Raw genomic sequence first — 7,655 nt, forward strand, 5'->3', positions numbered from 1 at the left:
CTGGATTTTCATCCTAAAACAGACAAGAAACTTTCGGTGCGGGATTCGTGTTTTCCGGACGAACAAGGTATTTATTGGGTATACTTACCGATAAAATGAAGAACGTAAAGAAAAATTATCACATGTTGGCGCATTTAGCCAAAACTACTCCCTCTCAACGAAGAGCGATACTGAAAGAGGCCACTTCCGACCAAGTTAAAGTTTTGTGCGAAATATGCGATAATTTTCTGAGAGGAAATATACCTGCTGACGTTCATAAATTACGAAAATATAAAAAAGTAATCAGGAAATTAAGTGAAAAACGTGTTCCTTTAAATATCAAGAAAAAAATTTTGATTAATCAATCGGGTGGATTCCTTCCTCTTCTACTGGCGCCGTTATTGTCTATGGCAGGAGGATTAATCGGTAAAGCAATAGGAAAAAGAATCTAATGGCGAAGCAAATGGCTCTGGTCCCTCCCGAGTTGCTGGCAGGATATCAAATTAAACCCGAAATAAGAATTGGAAGTAATATCGAAGAATTACTCGAGAGTACCGATTTATCCGACGATAGTAAAGTTAAATTATTAAGTCAGTTGATTTCGAGATATCAGAGAACCGTCCATAAGCCGAAGGAGCCTGTCAGAGTATCCGTTGTGCCCGATGAAAAACCGCCGGAGCTACCCGAAGAAAAACCACCTACCTCCGATAACGGTGAGGATGCGTTTATTAAACAAATAACTATATCTGTACCCCAGCTATATCAAAAATACGTTCCTCATTTAATCGATAAACTGAGACAAAACGACTACGGATGGAATACAAAAGGTGAATTAACAGTTAGCGGCACTCCAGTACCACGAAGCCACATAATTGATCTGTTATCTCATTTGTTTCGCAATCGAAAAACATCTATTGCGCCTATCGGTTTTAACGTGTTTTGGGAAGCTGTAAGAAAACTAAATTTTCCTAGAGAGTGGATAGGAAATAAAAGTTTGTCGACTCTACCCGAAATCGGCGAAAAACCGCGATATCAACCGATACAAGTCGAAAGTCCCGAAGAAATTTTTTCTACAATTTCTCCGAGAGTATTTTACCAGTGGAAAAAGTCGTCGAAAAAGAGGAAGAAGAGTCCGGAATGGAGAAACTACTGAGACGGTTATATTATAACCCCAAATCTTCGGCATCGTTTGGAGGAGTGAGTAAACTAGTTAAAGCTTCTAAATTTCCGAGATCTACTGTCGAAAAATGGCTGTCTTCTCAACCTGTTTATTCGTTGCATAAACCTGTAAGGGTTAAATATTCGCGAAGAAAAACTAAAGCTTTTTATCCTAACGACCTATGGCAAGCCGATTTAATTGTGTTAAAGCAATTTTCTAGATATAATAACGGTATAAAATATTTATTAACAGTAATTGATGTATTTAGTAAATATTGTTACGTTGTGCCAATAAAGGATAAAAAACCTAAGTCTGTTGCCGAAGCGTTTCAAATTATTTTTAAACGCAATGTTCCTAAAAATATGCAAACCGATAAAGGAACCGAATTTTATAATAGATTAGTAAAAAATTTGTTTAAAAAATATAAAATTAATCACTATTCGACCCATTCGGATACTAAGGCTTCGGTGGTCGAGAGATTAAATAAAACTTTACGAAATAAAATATATAGATTAATTACTTATCGTAATTCTTATCAATATATCGATAAATTAAACGATATTGTAAAAGGATATAATAATAGTTTTCATAGAAGTATCGGGATGGCTCCATCTGAAGTTAGTCTTTTGCATTACGGTTCGATTTTTGATAGGCTGTACGGTATAAAAAGGAAAAGTAAATTTAAATTTAATATTGGTGATTTAGTTCGAATTTCGAAAATACGTAAAACATTTAGTCGCGGATATCTGCCGGGCTGGACGAAGGAAATATTTGTTATTCACGACCGATTTCTATCACATCCTCCGACTTACGTATTAAAAGATGCGAATAACGAGATTCTAGAAGGAAGGTTTTATACCGAAGAATTACAAAAGGTAACAAAATGATGCAATCAGATTTTTTCGTGACGCTGATAAGTAATGCAAGTATGGACCTGTTTCCGGGGAATACGCAGTCGCATTTCACAGTGAAAATGAGTCCTCCTATTAATTTACACGGAAATTGGACCGTCGGTCTTGCCGAAGCTATTATTCCGAGAAACTGGTTTAATATATCTAATCATAATAATCAGTATATTGTGACGATCGAAGAAAGCGTGAAAGAAGAAGACGAACCTTTGCCGGATAAATCATATTTGATTCCATTAATTTCTATTAAAGGCGATAAAACTGAATTGTTTGATATAATAAATTCGAACATAGTTAGTCTAACAAATTCTAATTTGGCAGAATTTATTTTCGATAAAAATAATCAAACTGTGGATATAAATATAAAAGACGAGCACGAGTTATTTATCACCGTAAAGGATTCGTCGAAATTACTTTATATGCTAAACTTACCTAACGAAGATACTGTATTAAGGGGTAATTCGACTCATAATTTTCGACTGTCGACTCAGGACTACTCTAACGAATATTTTAATTTGGTGGAGAAAAATAGAAAGAGAGAAGTAATTAAGAAAGTTTATAAAGACGAAAAAATCTTTATTCCTATCGGATTATACTCGTCTCCCGAAAAATTTCTTAGCATTTTTAAGTATATAAAACTGGCGTTGCTGCCTAATAATAAAATTATTTTAAAAGTTCCGTGGAATATTTCTGTAGAATTTGGAGATGAATTGAAAGATTTTCTCGGATTTACGGCTACAAAATTTCCACCCGGCGAATATATAAGTCGCTATCCCATCGAAATGTCGGCGGGAATTTCGGAAATTTTTATTTACTCGAATATTATTTCTTCTCATCACGTAGGAGATATAACAGCGCCGTTATTAAGAGTTATACCCGTTATGGGCACGAAAGAAGATCAGATAGTCAAAGTTTATTCCAAACCTTTGTATTTTCCTATTAGGAAAAATTTTATCGAAACAATCGAAATCGAACTGAGATCTGCGAGCGGAAAAGAGATAGTCTTTTTCGGAGGAAAAACAATATTAATTTTATCTTTTAAACAGTTATAAATACCTGTTAGTTTAATATCTAGCATTAGTTTGTCTTTAAGAAGTGCAAAATGAAGCTCGATCCAAAAGCTTGTATAAATTACTACTGTAATCAAGCAGGAGGTACGTTATGGACTCCCGATTTATATTTGAGGCAACATTTGACGGGACGAGGTTATTTTGCGGGGCCTCAAATTCAGCGAGGGTATGGATTCTTCGCCGATCTTTTTAGAAAATCAGTACCGATTCTGGGCCGAATCGGATCGTATCTGGGGCGCAAAGCATTAAATTTTGCGTCGGGTGTTGGATCGGACGTAATTGCGGGGAAATCATTTAAAGAATCGGCAAAATCGCATCTAAAGGATATCGGCTCTGAAATTAAAGATGATGTAGTTAAAAAAGTGCAAGGCGGATCGGGTATAAAACGAAAGCGACCGAAGAGACTGAAGCAGACGCAGAATAAAAGACGGAAAGTACACGATATATTTTCGGAATAAGAAAAATGGACCCGAATTCCTGCCCCTGCACCAAAAGCGAGCTCGACTTATTTAGCACCGTTTCGACGCAACTGGCCATCGACAATACTACAGAAGTTATTGTTCATCCCGTAGCAACAATATCGGATAGCCGTGCCCCGATAGAATTTTACATATCCGGTTCTGGCGAAAATTATATCGACTTGCATTCGATTTATCTCCACGTTCAAGCAAAAATTATTAAAAACGACGGAACGGACGTTTCTGCCGAAGAAAAGGTCGCACCTGTTAATTATTTTTTAAATAGTTTATTTTCTCAATGCAGCGTGTTTTTAAATGATAAACAAATAATTTCGCAGACTAATTACTGCTACCGATCTATTTTAGAAGCATTACTATTTTATTCAAAAGATGCGCAGGAAACTTTTTTAACGAGCGCATTATTTTATAAAGATACTGCGCAATATATGGACTCGTTAGACGATAATAATGAAGGATTGGCTAAAAGATTTAATATTGCTAAACAAAGTAAATTAATAGATTTAATCGGAAGGCTTCATATCGATTTGTCTAATCAACCTAAATTGTTAATTAATAACGTTGATTTAAGAATTAAATTAGAAAGATCTAAAGACGATTTTGCTCTAATGTCTACCAGCAATAATTATAAAATAATTATAAAAAACGCGTCTCTAAAAATTAATAAAGTAGACGTTAGTTCGTCTGTTCAAATTGGAATAGAAAAAGCGCTGCAAACAGGCATCATAAAAATGCCGTTTCGAAGAACGGATGTAAAAGTTTTTACCCTAAGTAGCGGAATACAATCTACTAATATCTCAAACGCCGTAATCGGCCAGCTGCCTTACAGAATGACTATCGGACTAGTTTCTAATACCGCATTTAACGGAAATGTAAAATATAATCCTTTCAATTTTAAAAATTACAATTTAAATTATATATGTTTATTAAAAGACAACCAAATGTTTCCGCCTCAACCATATTCTCCGAATTATGGAGGCAACGCCTATGGAAGGAATTTTATATCATTATTTGAAGATATAGGATGTATTAATCACCATAAATATACTAACATATCTTACAAAGAGTATAAAGACGGATATACTCTCTACAGTTTCGACTTAACACAGGATCGAGCCGCCTCCGAATCACATAAGAGTATAAATCAAATAGGAAACATCTCAATCGAATTTAAGTTCGCAACGGCATTACTAGAAACTGTAAACGTTATTTGTTTACTCGAATACAATAATACTCTAGAAATCGATGCTTCGAGGACTGTTTTTGTCGATTACTAATGAACACCGTCACGCTGTGGAGGCTCGCATCCAGCGATCCGAAAATAAGAGAAACTTTTGGAGGAGTTTTTGCATCGGATGATTTACCTGTTTGCATCGCTAAGTATAAATCGTATATAATTAACTTAGACGAAAGAAATAAACCCGGAACTCACTGGATATCGGTATTCTTTGACGGAAAAATCTGTTTTTACTACGATAGTTATGGGATTAAGCCATCGAAACAGAATATAATAAATTTTATAACACGCAATTCTAAAACTTGTTGCTGGAATAATAACGTTCATCAGAGTTTATATTCGACGAATTGCGGCTATTTTTGTTTGTATTTTCTATATAAAATGAATAGAAACCAATGTTTAAACGAATTAAGTGAAACGGATAAAGTCTATAACGACGAATTTGTACAAAACTTTGTTAAACACCGTTTGTATTTAGCGCGCCCACTTACTGTAACGTATAACCAATGCTGTAATTCAATGAAAAATAATAAAAGCATTTAAAGTGTAAAAATTGTTTTGGCTCTCTTTTTACCGACACTCTGTTTTCTAAATTACATACTATTTAATAATAAATTCTTACCGACAACATGTTTTCTTGGTTGCTGTATTGCAGTAGACGGCTTGAGTATATATAGCAAGCCGGGAGACGGAACCAGTTTATACCGGCTAGAACTAGGAAGTCCGCAGCTCTCAACCTAGACGGAGCCCCTCGCCTGGAAAACCCTAAACTGTGTCGGCAAATTAATTTCGTAAAACTTTTGTCCTGAAAAACTAATTTCGTAAACTCTTTAACAATTTTCGATCCCGACGGAGCCTCATCGAGGAAAAATCTAACAGAGTTGTGTCACCAAACTTTAACCCTCTTAGTTAAGAGATGAATTTATAATGTAAATTTGAAAGAAATTTTTTCTTACAAATATATATAAATTACTTACGTAATATCATTCTCTTCTACACACAAAAATGATCGTTAGCTAAAACATTTTCTGTAATAAACGCTCTATATGTTTTCGTCTAAATATTCTTATATAATTTAAACTCCTTACCATTATTATTGTATTATGCATGCTTAGATCTAAGTCAAATTTTCGACTCCCGATCTTCAGAAATTTTAGGTTTTGGCAGTCTGTTTCGCATTAAATTCATTTTCTATTTAATAAATTCTTAGCTGTGTTGTATTGCAGTAGACGGTTAGAACTAGGAAGTCCGCAGTTCTCAACCCGAGCTGAGCCCCTCTCGCCCGGAAAACCCTTTAACAATTTTCGATCCCGGCGGAGCCTCATCGGGAAAAAATCTAACTGGGTTGTGTCAACAAACTTTAAGCCTCTTAGTTAAAATAGAATTAAGAGATAAATTTAATTTGGAAGAAATGTTTGTCTAGTGATCATCATAAATTACTCGCGTAATATCATTCTCTTCCACGCACAATATTTTCAACTATCCTTTGAAAGCTCGCTTTCTAATAATACATATCGCCTTTTTTTAAAAACATTAGACATTTTCCCTGCAAATACTCGTTCATGGCATCAAAGCCTTTCTTATTTGGAGGGTAATTTCCTTTCATTTTTGTAGCAGTTGCGAAGACCTTATTAACAAAAATAAATATCTGACATACCAGAATTTAGCCCGTGAGAAACATAGATCTTGTTTACGGAAATAACTTTAGCGTGTTCGAGAATGATAAATTGTACAAGGAAGAATATTTAATATACAACGCAATAAAAAATTAACCTAAAGGAAAATAAAATGAGTATAAATAATTGCGCAAACCAAGGAGTTTCACAGCTCCGAATTTCATCTTGACAATGGTAAGCTCAACAGTCATCTTGATAATGGTAAGCGTTTTATTATTTTTATTAAAAATAATTTTAAATAAAATGTTTAGAATAGAGACACAGTTGATCGAAACTGCGTGGAGCAGGCTATAAAAAGAGTTGAAAAATCTCAATATTCCGAAATAATAGTCCTTCCGCGGGGGAAAAAAAATAGCGGGTGACTTGTGGAGAGAAGTATATAATTCGAATTTTATAACTACGACAATTACAGCAGGAAAGACGGTTAGATAATTTATTTCTATACACACAACGCGATAAAATATTTATATTAATTTAAACAATAAGATCATTTATATACAGAATGAAGACAAGAGGGTGAAGAGAGACATGCTGAAATTAGTAAAAAAAACTATAAAAAGTGCCGATGCCGAGCGAACAGGCGGCTATGCGGAATGGTGGGCCGAGGAGGAGATAGTGCCTCCTCGGTGGCCAGGAGATACCGGGGATACGCCAGATCCCTGGGATCACCCGGACGCGGCCCGGTTGTGGCCGAGAACTTTTCGAGCATCGGCTTCAAACCAATAATTTTGAAGCATTGTGTAAATTAACTTTTATTTATTTAGTTAAAACCGCTGACAACCATTGTTTAAAATATTTTTATTCTCCTGTTTAGCTCTTTAAATGTATTCTCCGAGAAAAAATCGTGCCCGCTAATGGTGAGTAAAATAATTTACAAAGATGTTTTCTAGATAAAACTTACAGATGGGTGCTTATTTTAAAATAATATATTTATTTAGAAAACTTACAGATGAGCCACAAAACGAATCCGAATATTGTTTTGTATGCAATTACTATATGTACTCAAATAATATTTATTTGTAGATAAGAAACCATCCTCAATCGAGTGGAACGAAGACGTCTTCGCTGGGACGAGGCGATTTAAATTTCTTTGTAATACAAATTTATTTTACCTAGTCAATTTGTTTAGCGCTCCACTTAGCAAGTTGAC

At 34.8% G+C, this 7,655-nt stretch overlaps 1 long non-coding RNA gene across 1 annotated transcript; it reads left to right on the forward strand.

Annotated features, from left to right (window-relative positions):
• Nucleotides 1-6,892: 6,892 nt before the first annotated feature.
• LOC136977134 (uncharacterized) lies at nt 6,893-7,441 on the forward strand. The gene is made up of 2 exons (XR_010881042.1): nt 6,893-7,245; nt 7,320-7,441. It is a non-coding gene; the product is annotated as an uncharacterized lncRNA (long non-coding RNA).
• Nucleotides 7,442-7,655: the final 214 nt, after the last annotated feature.

Source organism: Centruroides vittatus, unplaced genomic scaffold, assembly GCF_030686945.1.
Source record: "Centruroides vittatus isolate TY-2023 unplaced genomic scaffold, ASM3068694v2 contig_444, whole genome shotgun sequence".
NCBI classification, from domain to species: Eukaryota; Metazoa; Arthropoda; class Arachnida; order Scorpiones; family Buthidae; genus Centruroides; species Centruroides vittatus.